General features: G+C 40.5%; 1 protein-coding gene across 1 annotated transcript in view; it reads left to right on the forward strand.

The window, feature by feature from the left end:
* Window positions 1-5971: 5971 nt before the first annotated feature.
* LOC134213783 (uncharacterized) overlaps window positions 5972-17267 on the forward strand; it is a 255073-nt gene continuing 243777 nt past the window's right edge. Inside the window, 1 exon segment of the mRNA XM_062693109.1 lies at window positions 5972-7591. The gene's annotated coding sequence lies outside the window, so the exon portion shown is untranslated.

A 17267-nucleotide genomic window follows, 5' to 3' on the forward strand; every position in this document is an offset into this window, starting at 1 on the left:
ATTAAACAATTCAATGTTGCTGGGCAAAATAGATGTTTTAAGTTGTAGGATTCACCGGCATTGTATCTTATATGTGATAAATAATCAAAATCGAGCGAGACACGTGATAAAAATTAATGTAGGAATTACAATGTTGTCAACTTAAACTAAACTTAACCTATTTTATACTAAGGGTACAAGGGGTTAATCGTTGCAATAGAAGATTGCAACGATTTTTGCCTAAAATTGGAAATTATTTTATTGGACATTTGTTGCAATGTCTCAATATTAGAAATTCTATGAAGTTCATTGGTACTATACCACGGAGGCAACTTTAGAATCATTTTCAGAATTTTATTTTGAATCCTCTGAAGTGCCTTCTTTCTGGTATTGCGGCAACTAGTCCATATTGGCACAGCATACAACATGTCTAAAAATTTGTTTGTAAATCAAAAGTTTGTTCTTAAGACAAAGTTTTGATTTTCTGTTTATAAGTGGATATAGACACTTAATATATTTGTTACATTTGGCTTGAAGGCCTTCAATGTGATTTTTAAAAGTTAATTTTTGATCTAGCAGAAGTCCTAAATATTTAGCTTCGCTAGACCAATTAATTGGAACCCCATTCATAGTGACAATATGTCTGCTAGAAGGTTTCAAATAAGAAGCTCTCGGCTTATGTGGGAAAATTATAAGCTGAGTTTTGGAAGCATTCGGGGAAATTTTCCATTTTTGCAAGTAAGTGGAGAAATATCCAAACTTTTTGCAATCTACTACAAATGACACGAAGACTACGCCCTTTGGCTGAGAGACCTGTGTCATCTGCAAACAAAGATTTTTGACATTCTGGTGGTAAATCAGGTAAGTCAGAAGTAAAAATGTTATACAAAATGGGCCCCAGTATGCTGCCTTGGGGGACACCAGCCCTTACAGGTCATCTATCAGATTTAGAATTCTGATAGTTTACCTGCAGTGAGCGATCTGATAAATAATTTTGGATCAGTTTAATAATGTACAGAGGAAAATTAAAATTCATCAATTTTACAATCAAACCTTCATGCCAAACACTGTCAAATGCTTTCTCTATATCAAGAAGAGCAACTCCAGTCGAATATCCTTCAGATTTGTTGAGCCGAATTAAGTTCGTATCTCTTAATAACTGATGAGTGGTTGAATGCCCATGGCGAAAACCAAATTGCCCATCAGCAAAAATATAATTGTCATTAATGTGAACCATCATTCTATTTAAAATAATCTTTTCAAACAGTTTGCTTATAGAAGAAAGCAAACTGATTGGGCGATAACTAGAAGAATCAGCTGGATTTCTGTCCGGCTTCAAAATTGGAACAACTTTGGTGTTTTTCTATTTATCTGGGAAGTATGCCAATTGAAAACATTTGTTAAATAAATTATCCAAAAAGGATAAAGAGCTCTCAGGAAGTTTTTTGAAGCATGTAGAAGTATGTAGAAAATACCATCATAATCCGGGGCTTTCATATTTTTAAATTTTCTAGTAATAGATCTCACTTCATTAAAATTAGTTCCCAACTAAGGGTCAAAAACATTATCTTGGTTGAGAATGTCTTCGAAGCTTCGTGTAACCTGATCCTCAATTGGACTAGTGAGACCTAGACTAAAATTATGGGCACTCTCGAACTGCTGAGCAAGTTTTTGAGCCTTTTCGCCATTTGTTAATAAATTTTTATTTCCCTCTTTAAGCGCTGGAATTGGCTTTTGAGGTTTTTTAAGAATTTTCGTTAATTTCCAAAAGGGTTTCGAACTGGGATCCAACTTCGAGACATTATTCTCAAAGTTGGTATTTCTCAGAATAGCGAAACGTTTTCTAATTTCATTTTGCAAATCTCGCCAAATAACTTTCAAAGCGGGATCGCGAGTTCTTTGGTATTGCCTTCGCCTCACATTTTTAAGACGGATCAGTAGCTGAAGATCGTCGTCAATAATAATGGAGTTGAATTTAATTTCACATTTAGGAATTGCAATGCCTCTGGCTTCGACAATTAAATTTGTCAAATATACGAGAGCATTATCAATATCACTTTTGGTATCGAGAGGAATATCAACATCAAAATTCCTATCGATATACGTTTTATATAAATCCCAATCAGCCCTATGATAATTGAAAGTAGAGCTGATTGGATTATAAATGGCTTCATGTGAGATTTCAAATGTCACAGGAAGGTGATCAGAGTCAAAGTCAGCATGAGTTACCAATTGGCCACACAGCTGACTTGAATCCGTTAAAACCAAATCAATTGTCGAAGGATTGCGAGTGGATGAAAAACAAGTTGGGCCATTGGGATATTGAATAGTATAATATCCCGCAGAACAATCTTCAAATAAAATTTTGCCGTTGGAATTGCTTTGAGCATTATTCCATGAGCGGTGTTTGGCATTGAAGTCACCAATTACGAAGAATTTTGATTTGTTGCGAGTCAGAATTTGAAGATCAGCTTTCAACAAATTCTTTTGCTGCCCATTGCATTGAAAAGGCAAATAGGCTGCAATGAAGGAAAATTGACCAAAATTTGTTTCAACGGAAACTCCCAAGGTTTCAAAAACTTTGGTTTCAAACGAAGAAAATAATTTATGTTTGATACGTCTATTAATGACAATGGCGACCCCACCACAGGCGCTGTCAAGACGATCATTTCTGTAGATAAAATAATTTGGATCTCTTTTAATGGAGAGTCCGGGCTTTAAATAAGTTTCTGTTATAATGGCAATATGCACATTATGAACTGTCAGGAAGTTGAATAATTCATCTTCCTTACCCTTTAAAGAGCGGGCATTCCAATTTAGAACTTTCACACAATTATTTAGACCCATTAAAACGGAGTACGATAACAATTTTTTGTGTGTACTTTATACCAACCTGAACAGCTTCTGGTATGGTATTTGCTTTGAACATTGCATCAATCATGTGATGCAATTGTTCAGTTAAAAAATCAAAATCGGAAGCAGTCATGCTACCTGAATCGGCAACATGACCGTTATTTTCCGTTGGGACATGGGTATAAACCTCATTTTGAGAAGAGAAATTTTGTCTACTAGCAGCGATGTTTGCATACGTAGGTACATTCGAAAAATTGGAATTTACTGAAGTGCTTGCTACCCGCTGACGAGCGGCAAAATTTGTTTGTGAATTGTGGTGGGTATGAATTGCTCGACCGGTAACTGGTTTCGAAATTTGAGCGTTTGAAAAATTTCTACCCGTCGAATCTGGGATCCGATTGGAATTTCCCGTCATCAATTTTGCACGGGAATTCAAAACTTTTTTGCGTGAAGGGCATTCTCAGAAATTGGATTTATGATTGCCCCCACAATTTGCACATTTAAATTTATTGGAATCTTCTCTCACAGGACATGCGTCCTTGGCGTGAGAGGCTCCACCACAAATCATGCATTTAGCATCCATGTGACAATTTTTGGTTCCATGACCCCACTTTTGGCACTTACAGCACTGGGTGGGGTTTTGGAAATTACCCCCAGGCCTGCGGAAATGTTCCCATGTAACACGGACATGGGACATAATACAGGCCTTTTCCAAACTTTTCATATTATTTAGTTCACTTTTGTTAAAATGAACTAAATAAAATTCTTGAGAAATTTTTCATCTTAATTACTTGGACTGGTGAAAATCCAAGTAATTGAGAAATTTCAATTTTAATCTCATCCAGTGATTTATCATCACTGGGGAAAGGTCTCCGACTTTGAACAATCGCTCAGTTTTGTCGTCGTATGTGAAGAATTTATGGCGCTTCTCAGTTAAATACTGATCTAGGATCCCGGCAAAACGCGGCAGTCACCCTTCCTAGCAATCTGAAATGAAACCTTGATCCCCTGAAGGTTACTCAAAATCTCATTCCGGAAGCCAGAAAACTCGGCAACAGATACCACAATTGGCGGAATCCTTTGCTTTTTCGCATGAATCGAATCACCTGGGCTAGAGGCATATTCGATTTGCTCAATTTCATCATTAATCAAATCGAACTGATTGCTCAGTTCGATTGGAGAAGAATTATTTCCGATATTAGAGTTAGAAGAAATATCTGAATTCTCCAGCTTCCTTCTATTTTTTCCGCGCTTTGGCAGGACGGTCTTGAAACCTTGTTTCTTTGAAGGAAGTGGAGAATTCAGAGACTCCCCCTTCCTCTTGTTTTTATTAATGCTCATGGCTGAGCGTGGAGACGTGACCTTCTAAGAGGTTTTTTTTCCAGAACGGTGTCCCTGCAGGATTAACACCGCTTGTCGGAATTTTACTTCCGCAAACGGGTCCAACGTAAAACGAAGGCACGGGTCCTTGCAAAGATCGTAACGGGATCAGTGGGTACAAATAGCGCTAAGAAGCACCGTTGAAATTAAAATAGCTTCGGGTAGTATTAAAAACTTCCTTCCGCAAAGAGAGAAAGAACCGCACAGCACGAAAGCACGATGCGGTCTGAGTCGCACCTCATTAAGAATGTCTTCCTCTTGTTGTCCATCTCAATATCTGTCGTTAATCCCTCCCGAGCAGCACACATGCCACACAAGGATCGTAACTTGTATATGACTAGATTCAGTCACAATTAAGTTGCTGCAACCAGATTCACTTAAGGTGACACGGGAAGCACGAAGGAAGCATTTTCATCATTGAATGCTTATTTTTTTTTCTACAACAAATATGATTTTGAAAAAGTATCACCGGCGCGTGCTTACTCGCAATCTACATGCTAATACATTTACAGTTAGGTACATCAAACAACTGAAAACCGAATCACACCGTTCCAAAATTACGAGGTGACAATGCTAGAAAGAGTCAAAAGATAGGAAAAATAACACGGTATGTAGTCCTCCCCGAGTCACCTTAACTTGTGCTGCTTGGACTTTGGTATGTCTCGTCGTTGTCATGAAAAACTGTATTTAAACTGTAATTCGGTATTTGTGATGCTACAAGATTGGAACTAAAGCTTTGTAGGTTAGTCGAAAAAGTATTGAAATAACAGTCAGAAAAATGTGAAAAACTGGTATTTTCCTTATTTTGATGGAACATCTAACGAGTTTGTGAGGCAAAACGCTTTGACCTATGAGGTACCACGCTTCTCCACAGGCCTTGCATACCAAAACGATAAAATAGAATCGGTGATCACTCTAACTTTCACCTACTCAGTGACTGAGTAAAATTGTATTGCCATCTCTTTTCTTCCCACGGAAATTTTACTCAATTTCCGTCAAAAGCAGGATTACTCATAGTTTTGAGTTGTCCTGCTTTTGACGGAAATTGAGTAAAATTTCCATGGGAAGAAAAGAGATGGCAATACAATTTTACTCAGTCACTGAGTAGGTGAAAGTTAGCGTGATGCGCCATTCCTTAATAATTGCCAGCCAACAGGCGTTTTGCCTTCCTGAGTTTTCCGACGATACATAGATCATCACCACTTTTCCAAAATTCAAATTTTATCAACATTGCCCCGATTTTCTACCGTTTTAAGATGTCACGAACTAGTTATGTTTGTTAACAGTCACATCAAAGACTAATGAGGTAAAAATACTCATGAATATCGTTTCAGTTAAATATCTTTAGCAGCATTTGCTTAGCTCTAACATATTACCACCTCCCCCCACAATTGTTAAAATATATTTTTACCCTATGTATGGTTTCACTTTTGCTTGCATATTTCGATCAGCCCTACTCTAACAAATAAGATTGATCAGGTATATCAGCACAAACATGTTTCGTCCTGATGATACCTCATCGAGGCTTCAGGTAGCCCCCTGTTGATTCGATTCTACAGATTACTCACACAGGACAATCGGAAGCTTTTCGAGAAAAACTCAACTTTTTTCTCTTCTCACCCTACTGGAGAGAGCACCATTCCGTATCGAGCAGGAGAGCGAGAGAGAGTGGGTGGTTCGGCTTTGTTTCTCTTCTCCAGCTGATGGCGGAGGTTTTTCCCAGCGCGCTGGAAAGTGCACCCGCAAGTCCCAACGATGGCTCTGTAGCGTGCGGACGTGTTTCCGATTTTGTTCCCGACGCGCGCGAGCGACGCATTAATATCTCGTTCGTTGTGTTGTATTGTATTGCATTGTGTTGTGTATAGTAATTACAAAAGCTATTATTTCGTACACCTTCCCGACCGCCGCCGCGCACCGCGACGTCGCGACCACCTCCGACGGCGACACGGCAGTGCAGTGTACTGTTTGTTATCTTGAAAAACCGCGCTACGTGTTGGCAGTTTGTGTTTTCGCTGGTGTTATATATTTTTTTTCTGTTTTTGTCATTTCGTAACAAGTGAAACAAGGGCAAAAAGTTTCGGTGGAACAAATTGATAAAACCGAAAATAGTTGGCGGGGTGATTTGGCTTCAGAAAAATTGTACTGCGCCTACTACGGAAAGTGGCCGAAGAACCTCGAAGAACGTGCCAGGCACAGAACAACGGCGAGTGAGCGTTTAAGGATCAGTGGGGCTTTGCTGGCTTTCTCCCTTTACCGCGCTCTTTTTCGCTTCTTATCGTTTCTAACTTTGCCACCCCATTTCCTGTATTATGAAGGGACGGTCAACTCACTTTCCCTTCAAGCACGGGCTCCGTAGGAGAGCGCATTTTCCACACATAGGCGACGAGCGCGCTACGTCACCAAAACTTCTTGTGCTTTTCTTCGCTCAGTAGCTAGAAGTGTACGTGGACGAGTAGAACGTGGTTTTGCGTTGTTGAGCGGAAGTTTTCGGCGCTACAAAGTATTAAAGTGCAACGTGCCAAATAACCCGTCAAAGTGGAGGAATTTCAACAGCCTCAAACGTGACTTATCGCCAATTGGTCGATGAAGAGCACACAAAGGGAAATGTCAACCAACCGCGGTAATTTTCATGTAACCATATGGTAGCCTACTTGGATGAGGCGTGTGGAGGCAGTCAACCGTGGTAGCAGCCTGTTGGGTAGTGACACTTTGATTTCATATGGAACGAACCTACACTGACACAAAGTGCACGAATTGGAGCAATTCAACCAGGAAAAAGTGCTCTAGGCGACGACGTCGATAGTGAGGTGCTAAATGGACGGGAAGTAAATTCAAATATTGAATGTGTCTTTTTTCACCTCAACTGAGTGAACAACCATCATCAGTCCAGCGGTGCTGCGCTATTTATTATCATTTTTTTTTCGCCCCGACCCTGAGTGCGCGGGGCTTCAGGCAAAGTGTTTTGTAAATAGCGCAAACCAGCCAAGCTCTGGAAAAACGGCACCAACAAGTTGAGAGCTTGTGGAAGTTTGTTTGTGCGATGATGGTGTGATATGTGGCGTGCCGTACTGGTGCGGTGCGCTAATGGACGGACAGTCAGCGGCGGCCAAAGTCATCATCAACTGTCAACGGTGTGCCATCGAGGGCCGCAGTAACAATCACAGTGCAAGGGGGGACGGTGAACAAAGCCTGAGGCAAGGAAAACGTGGCAAGTGTCAGCAGGTGACGAATTGTGGAGAAGGTGGAAGTGTGCAAAAAAAAAAAGACAGCGTCCAAGGCGGAGGTGTAGGGAAGGGTCTTGTTTCTAGTTAAGTAGCAAAAACAATAGAAGTCACCAGCGCAACAGATTGGGAGCACTTTGTAGCAGTTTTAAGTGAAGGTAAGTCGGGTCTTCAAATGGAGTGTGGATATTTTATGGGATGTCTTAATTTATAGCTGATATTACCGCCGTGATTAGCGCGTTGTAGATTAACACATTCATGATGAAATCATCTAAAACGTTACAGTGAGTTAATTTTTTTATTATCAGAAAGACTTGAGCTTACTAAGTCAATGATCTTGGGTTCAATGTCTAGTTGTTTCTAAATATTACTTGCGTTCCTAAAAAACTATGGATTTATTATTAATGGCATCTCATTTTTCAATTGGAACCTTTTTTTAATGCTTCAATTTTTATGAATTTTTTAAACATTAAATTTACAGTGCTGCTGTTCGTGGGCCCTTTTTATTATTTTTCATTTTTTTATAATTTTAGATTTTACTAAATTTTTTGGAAGAAAATTATCAAGCTCTTTTAGTGGAATGTCTTCACCTGTCCTAGGACGAGTTAGTCCTATTTCATTTAATTCCATCACATGCCGTTCCTTAGGGCTAGCAGTCTGCTTGACCCTCTCCCGGTGAGTTTCAGTGTCCTTCCTGTTCGGAGTGAATGATTTCTTTTTAGCCTCCTTCAGGTCCGCCACTTGCGCGACCTCACTCAGCTTCGGAATTGCACCGCTAATCGACATGCGTTATTGAAGTTCCGCAGGCACTCCGCCAGCCTCTTTTCCTCAGTAAGTAGGCGTATCTTTAATTCGGCCTCATCACCTGTTTTCACCGCCAACTCCGTTTCCTCAGTAAGGTTGCGGATCTTATATTCCGCCTCCTTACTGCCCTCCAGCAGGGTCTTCCGCTCTGACTTTGCCTCTACGACTAGAGGGTCAGTACGTACGGTCTGTTTCAGATCCCTACATCGTATCACCTCCATTTTCTGTCCCCCGCATCGTGTTTGGTCAACACTGTCTTGACGGCTCTGGTTAGAGTAGGGCCGTCCATTTTTACATCGACCGGCACCTCTACCAATCCACCTGGGGAGGTTCTATACAAATCGCCCGAAAACCATTCGTCCGAAACCTATTCGCCCGAATTCCATTCACTCGAAAGCCATTCGCCCGAATAAGACATTGCCCCGAATTAACTGATTTTACATAAAATACATATTCCTGTCGCTCTCTTATAATATCTCGAATCTATTAGCGGTTGTGTTCATAACTTCAGACGCCACTACCGAAAAAAAACATTATCACAAATGCCCAAGTCTCAACATGCTCTCAAATGCGCTTGAAATCCATTCTGTTCGCAACCGAACCAAACTCTCTCAACAAGCGGCGAAGTGCAGAGGCAAACCTGATAAAGTTATCAGAACTGTATCGGAATCAACACAACCTAAGGTGATTATCAAAATTTTCGATTATTGATAATTTTTCCTTCTCATATTCTAATGCTGATTTAGTTTTTCTAGATTTTACTCTTAGTTTTGATTCAGAAAGAACAGCATGTGAAATTGAGGAAAGGAAAATATTGATTGATAGCCATTAGCTTATGTAAATTGATTATTCTTTTTCAATGTCCAACCGTTGATCAGCAAATCTGCCCAACGCCACATAATACATAGTCGGTGACGTCGTGATATGTAACCAGGGACTGGTCACTGGAATGTGATGATTTCGATCATATCGAAGAACGCCATAAAGTAAATCTGGATGGGGAGCTCTTCTTGCAGTCTGTGGTTGATTACGATGGTGGATCCTTTTGTTTGTTTCGGCACAACACATCAAAGTGCTATCGAAATCGGCAATTTGGATTATGGACGGAACTTTTAACATGGCTCCACAACACTTTTCTCAAATTTTCAAGATACATGGAAGTGTAGGTGAAGAAAATCGACGTTTTGTTCATTTGGTTTATATGATGCTAGCGAGGAAAAAATAGGGAGTCTATGACTCAGCTTTCAGTGCGCTGGAAGAAATTGCGGAGAAATGCCAATGCGAAATTGAGCTAGAACATATTCTATTGGATTTCGAAATAGCAGAAATAAATTCTGTTAAAGGATTTTTCTTTGGAACCAATCTTCACGGTTGCTTTTTTCACCTTAACCAAAGTTTCTTCAGAAAGAGTCGTGTTTCTCCAGTAAGCGGATTGGCCGGTCTTAGAAATTTTGTTCTGCTTTGTGCAGAAAGTAAAACGATCGGCCGGTTAACGAAATTTTGTTCTGCTTTGCGCGGGTGAGTAAATTGATCAGAAAGTTTTTGTTTTAATTCAAACTACACGCTATACACGGCAGACCGTTTACCAAAACGAGCCCTGTCAAGTGTGGACTCCCTACCTCATATATCCAACATCCCAGTGATTTCTCGTGGAAGTGCAGATGACTCGGCGGCTTCTACCAAAGCGAGTATCACGTCAACAATTCCCTACTTATTCCTTAATTGACCTGCATTCGGACATGGCCGGCGCTGGTATTGTTTTTTTTTTGGGCTCATCAGTTCTTACACATTGAAGATGATATTAGTCCCAAACTTCATCTGTTGGTGCTCTGTGTAGTTACAGCTGACCTGACAATAGCGGAGTAGCCACCGTGGGCGATCAATCATGCTCATGCTAAACCAAAGTTTCAGAAAACTAATGCACATTCAACTGAAGTCCATTTATTCCAAATATTACACTCTCCAACTTGCGTATACGAAAGTTGTTGCTTTGGCATTTTTGCCGAGTCAAGACATTCCAAATGCATTTTAAGAATTGCGAAAAACGATCCCAGAGCCTCTCTGTGATTTTTTGAACTATTTGAGTGAATTTTACATTAATGGTCGCCAAACGAAAAGCAAAAAAACAGTCGCGGTCCTCTATTTCCGCCTTCATTATGGTCAGTTCATGGAAGTTTGGCGCAAAATATTCCACGGACCTCCAATCATGTTGTGGGATGGCATAGCTAGGTGCTAGAACAGGGTAATCCTCCCTTTTACAATAAAGCAATTTCAGCTAGAAGAATGAATAGCTAGCACTGATATTTTGCGGTCGCTTCGGACCCAGCCGATAGCAAAGCAGCTTAAAAAACCATTGAGAAGAACATAAAATTAGAAGGGCTCGTTACGTCGTACAAGCCAGGTTGAGCTTTTTGACGGTGATCGGGGTTTTTTTCATTTCAAGGGCTTTCGGGCGAATTGCATTCGGACGTTTGGCCTATTCGGGCGAACGAATGGCATTCGGGCTTTTGGCTCATTCGGGCGAATGGGTTTCGGGAGAATGGTTTTCGGAACCCCAGGGGAAGTGCCGTTTGGCCGAATACTGTTCGACCAACTGCCGTTTGGCCAAATGTCTCACTTCTCACTGTAAAAATGAGAAGCGTGATGTGAGTAGTGAGACGTATTACTATTCATTGCGCGCTTCTCACTTTCTACAGTGGGAAGAGAAAAATGAAGAGTGAGAAGTGAGATGTCTCACTACTCTCTTCCCGGTGTAAAGTGATTAGTGCGAAGTGGGTAGTGAGACGTCTCACTACTTATGTCGTGCTTCTCACTTTTTACAGTGAGCAGTGAGAAATGAGAAGTGAGTGGTGAGACGTCTCATTTCTCACTTCCCACTGTAGAAAGTAGGAAGCTCGAAGTGAATAGTGAGACGTCTCACTACTCACTTCGCGCTTCTCATTTTGTACAGTGAGAAATGAGAAGTGAGAAATGAGACGTCTCAATTCTCACTTTTCAAATGACCTATTTGGTCTCGGCAAAATGTCCTATTCGGCCAAATTACCCTTTCGGCTAAATGGCCCTTTCAGTCAAATGACCCTTTCGGCCAAATGACCCTTTCGGCCTAATGACCCTTTCGGTCAAATTACCCTTTCGGCCAAACGACCCTTTGACCAAACGACCCTTTCGGCCACATGATGCTTTCGGCCTAATGACCCTTTCGGTCAAATCACCCTTTCGGTCAAATAAGTCTCTCGGCCTAATGACTCTTTCGGCCAAACGACCCTTTGGTCAAACGCAGGGTGTCCATCCAGTCGGGAAAATCGGGAAAGGCGGGAAAAACCGGGAATTGGACCCGACCGGGAAAAATGAGGAAAATCATGAAACCAATCGGGAAATTGAGGTATCGAATCATAAACATTCATTACCAAAGTTATGAACTTTTTGCCTTTCTTGTACACCAAGGTGTAACGAAAAGGCAATGTATTCACTTCCAAGACGATGTTGTGATAGAAGGCCCGGAGACCCATAGTATTATATACCAATCGACTCAACTCGACGAATTGATGTGATGTCTGTCTGTGTGTATGTGTGTGCGTAAAATAAAACTCACTCATCTTTTGGACACTTCTTGATCCGATTTGTTTGTAATAAGTTGCATTCGACGTGGAATCCTGTCCCATTGTTTCCTATTGAAAATTAGCCAGATCGGACTATGGGATCAAAAGTTATGGCCAAAATACGATTTATATACAAAAACCCTGATTAATCCACCTAGCGGTGTTGGTGCCTTTCTCGTGCAAAAAAATACTAAAAACATGAGTGAGCGCTTTTTTAGCGTGATTTGTGCAAAGAAAATAGTATTTTGGCCAATTTTAAATAGCAAACAATGGGACAGGATTCCCCGTCGAATGGAACTTGTTGCGACCAATGGTAAGTTCCAAAAAGTGTGTTTACAAAATTTTGTACACATACACACACACATACATACATACATACACCCAAACAGACATCACCTCAATTCGTCGAGCTGAGTTGATTGGTATAGAATAAACAATCTTGAAAACAAAATTCTAAAAATTCGAAAATTAAACGGACTTGGAGGTAAGATCGATTTAAGAAAGTGTTTTTGAGCAGTGGAAACAAAAATTTGGGTCTTAGGGCCGTTTTCTTCACCTCCGCTTAAATCTTAAGCGGTGCTTACCTATACGTTTAAACCTGGTTTAAGCACTAAGCGGAGGTGAAGAAATTGACCCTTAAGGGGTTAAATAACATCATCTTGTTATTTAGTTATTTTTAGAAGATTATTTGAGATTAATTCCGTCTTGAGAAATCGAGAGGAAAATCTAAGCCTAAATTCCTTCAAGAAAAAATGTGCTTCTGCTTTTTCTGTTCTATCAGAAATTTCTTAAATTAATTGATTGATTGTCTTAATTAAAAAAAAACATGCAGACCTAGGCTGGCTCATCTTTGGAAATTCTCTGTTCTAGAATTGGAAACCACAAATTAATGTGGATTCTAATTCCTTTTCTTGTGACATGTGGCAAAACTGGGATTGATTCATATTGAATGGGTCTAAAAACTTCCTAGTCTTCCCTCTAATAAAACAAAATAAAAATTTGCTGATTTCTTGTTTAGACCTGCTTATATCATATTTTAGTATCAGTTTCTCAAACCGGGAATCCGAAAATCGATTTTGAATGGACACCCTGCAAACGACCCTTTGGCCAAACGACCCTTTCGATCAAATGACCCTTTCGGCAAAATGACCGGACTAATGGTTTGTTCGGCCTAGTGGTATTCGGCCATATTGTTTAGTTATCGATCAACTCAACCCTTCATCGAAATCATGGTTTGCCCAGTGAAAAGCAATGATTAATGTGTTTTTTGGAACTATTTGAATGCATTGCAGCAGTCTTCGAAAAAAAAATGTTAATTTTGAATTTTGTTTTCCAAAGCAATGTTTTGTTAATAACTCCGGAAGGCAATGGCCGATGGGGCCAATTTTCAATAGCGAAAAATTATCAAGGAGTATGCGTTGAACGCAATCGAATAATGCCAAGTACAAAAAAGTGGTTTATAATTTTTTTTTCTTTATTGACACGATTTTTTTTAAATAATTTGTATAAGTTCATCACTGAAGTGGTTTATAACACTATGGGTCCCCGAGCATTATATCTAAAGTTCAGTTTTTGAGTGATCCTATAGCCTTTACGTATACTTAGTATACGAGAAACGCAAAAACAGGATATTTTTTATTATTTGAATGAAGTAGAACATGTCGTACTCGTAATTTGAAACAACCAATAAGATCCAGCTGATAAAGTATCAAATTTTTAACGACGTAGCTCAAACGGGACCCCTGTTCGTTTTTGCTATGCGTGCACTGTGTTTTCATTGGCACTATTACTAGACAACAGATTATCAATATGACGTGGAATGTGGATTCCAGTCTCACAAAAATCCTTTTGTTTTTACAGAACGTAAAGAATGTAAATCCGGAAATTTTTTGGCGTGAATAATGAAATATTTTTCACATGTATTATGCTCAGCAACTATTAGTCACTTCGAGACAGAAAAGTTGAATTACCAAAAACCAAGTTATTCGAATCAATTGTAAACCCGTATGTATGCAATCTTGAGCTACCTCACGACTCAGTTGATTTGGTCGAAATCCAGCCTTGGTAATAATAATGGAATATCACATCACGCCAAGTGCGATTATGGCTAACGATGCGGTGACCGTGTTGGACAGGATGAACTGTAAAACGGAATGTTTGAATCACTAGCGGGAACAATCGTTAAAAATCACTTAGCAATCGAATTTGCTCAGCTGCAAGCCATTTAGCCATGGTTTCAATCGTGATTTACCCATCAATGCACACTGGGCCAGAATAGAATTGCGGTACATTTCAGTATTTTCACATAATTTAGAGAAAAAATAAATAAATTCAAAACAAGCGTCCAACATTGTGGAACCCATATTCAACTTAACCCTTGGAGGGGTCACATTCCGAAGACTGGGGGCTCATCCACGGGAGCGTTATTATCGACTCTCTGTCAGCTAACACAACCATCATAAGAAATGATGATAGACAGCTCATAGTCAAGGTGACAGGCACCAACCTATCATCGGAGGCACGGCAAGCAACGACAACAGCCAAAAACCTGCTTCGATCAAAGTGTGCCAACAAACAACTATAGAAAGCAGACACATTTGACTGTGGCGCTGATGTGATGATGCGCTGCAACCATGGCAACGATCAAAACAACATATCGGATCAACGATGGCTGCTAGAGGATAGACTAAATTTGGTTTATGCTATCATGCCGACGCTTTTTCAGTAGTGGTATGAAAGACTTTGAGTGGTTTCCTGTGGGGTTTGTAATAGAAAATTGAAAATTTGATTGAGTATGTAATAAATCTAAAGGTAAAATCATTTATGATTGTATTGTGACAGACATTGTCTAACATTCCTATGCAATTTCCTGCAGAAACTCAAATCCATCAGTCTTCTCTTAGGAAAACACTTCAACACTTTCTCAAAATCGCTAATCGCAGCAACATCAACAACATCGGAACTAGCGAGCAACAGGTTCGCTACGAAAAACGTGGCATGGAAGAAGCAATAAACCACATTAGGCAGTTTGTTTATGTCCAGCGCGAGCTAACGAATAATTAAGCACCGCCGAGATTGTTATTACTTGACGCTTGCCGCACGGCGGCGCTGCTCGGTTGGTCCTCTGTCGTACTGTCATTAAATTCGACAGCTGGTCATTACAGCCGCGCACTTCCCCCCATGCACAGGCGAAGCATTTAAAAGGTCTCAATCAACTTTGAGCGACCGTGAAGCACACACTCTGGCGGATTACAGCGATGTCGGACTCCACCCGATGTTCAGATCATGCTCCTCTTTTATGAACTAGTACCTCGCGATGGAAACATAATAGAATTATTATGATCTCATTTGATGCTTAGGTTTTATTCACAGGCCATTTTGCGTCTTGTAAAAACTCTTCTGAAATCTAAGCGATTATCCAGTGCACGCTTTCAAGTTCGTTACCATCCATGTCTGCCGCATCAACGTTTTTTTGGTCATTTGTTAGATTGATTGGCGACAACACCTCCCAATTATTTATCAAAACATTTTCAATGCTATAACGGTACCATTTGAATAATTCTGAAAAGCGTGTCAACTCCTGCTAGGCTAAATTAGTCTGAAACTGCTACAAACTTGTTTTTCGGCAGATCTTAAATATCTGTCATTGCTGCTCACGACCCGATAGAAGAGATGAGATGACCAAAACGCTGGTTACGACTAAGATAGAAATATGTCCCTCATAGCTGGGAGCAATTAACGTAGAGCCTACTACGCGGCATCATAAATGGCAACGACGACGATGAAGCGGTGATTTGCTCGTCGTCATCAGCCTCCCTTGATTGAGTTTAATTAAAACTCACGGCTAGCTGAGGTTTCTTGCCGGGTCCGGTGGTTTTCGGTTTCTGCTCTTGTCGCGTTCGCTGTGTTGGGTGTGATAAACATTGGCCCTTGATTCGCTTCCTTCCACGGTAGCAAATTAGCGTGTGATTTGAGGGACTCTTGCCCGGTTTGCGGACTATTATTACGTGTCGCCGTACATTCCAGCGGTTCCACTACAGGCAAGTGGAAAAATCTGCGCACTTGCCGCCATACACACAGCTGTTGATTCAATTGTTCTAGCTAAACAGCGTAAACGTGTTGTAAACATGTGCCCCTACAAGTGCTGTTTTTCCGCGACTCCCATCGAACAATTACATTGCGTCCAATGAGATCGGTGTATGTAACAACTGAACTAACACGGTTCGATGAATGAGTCGAACAAAACAGGATGGATATAGAGAGAATATAATTATATGCACTTATCTCGACTTCACTTGCCCTTTTCTAGATGCCCGTTCGCTTCGTTGCATAATCGAAGCTCGTAAAAGCTGTCGGAAATGATTTACAGCGTGCAATTGCAAGGAATGTCAACCCAATGCAATGTTTACAGCCAGGCCCGGCAGTCAACGTGGCGTCTGCTTTTTCCTCATTTGAGCAAACACTTGTAAATCTATGACTTGAGAATGTAATGTAGGAGGCGTTAAGGTCACTTGTTTGAAGTCTACTTCTTGTTATAGGCTCGAAGCAACAGTCGTTTGTTACCGTCTTCGGGGTGCCAATGGGTCAGTGGGGTGAAGGCGGAGACAATCGCTATCAGTTACTTGGAACACCTGCACGGTTTTTATTTTGACCGCCCAAATGCTTTTAGCTATTCTCATTCCTTGATGCCATAGATCCGTAGTATTGAACTGCCGAGATGTAATACGATGGAATTACGGCCAATCATTATGGCTTTTCAGTCTTGACAAAATCAAAACACTGTTATTTAATCTTGTCCAACGTTTCGGTCCGTTTGGGACTCAATTCTTACAGGTTTATCCTCAACTGTGGTTCTGCTGAACCATTGCTTGTCACAGAGGTTAACAATTCTTACATCTGATCGAGCCAATGCCAATAGAACCTACCTTCTGTGATCTATTGAAATTGGTCCAAGATTTACGCTACACATCAACGGATACCAGGAGAGGACTATACGAGCGATCATCAACAAGAAGGAAAGGACCCTACGACGAAATGGACATACAACGCTGACACCGATAGAGGAGCCGCTGAAAAGAGTTTCGGTCCCATATGATAAACACATCACCAACCAGCTACGCCCTCGACTAAGGAAATTCGGCATCGATCTAGTATTCTCCAGTAGAAGCAACCAACACAAGTCTCTATTGGGTTCAACGAAGGATAAAGTAGAAATGTTGAATAAGGCAGGCGTTTATAAGATAAGTTGTTCCCAATGTGAAAAAATCTATGTAGGCCAAACAAAAAGATCATTAGATATAAGGTTCAAGGAACATATGGCGGAAGTGAGTAAGGCGAAAAGAGAAAACGATAAGGGATTACATTACGAATTTAGATCTAAGGTAGCAGAGCATGTGTATAAGGAAAATCACCCAATTACGGCATCAAATAT

The sequence above is a fragment of the Armigeres subalbatus genome, chromosome 2 (genome assembly GCF_024139115.2).
Source record: "Armigeres subalbatus isolate Guangzhou_Male chromosome 2, GZ_Asu_2, whole genome shotgun sequence".
Classification (NCBI taxonomy): Eukaryota; Metazoa; Arthropoda; class Insecta; order Diptera; family Culicidae; genus Armigeres; species Armigeres subalbatus.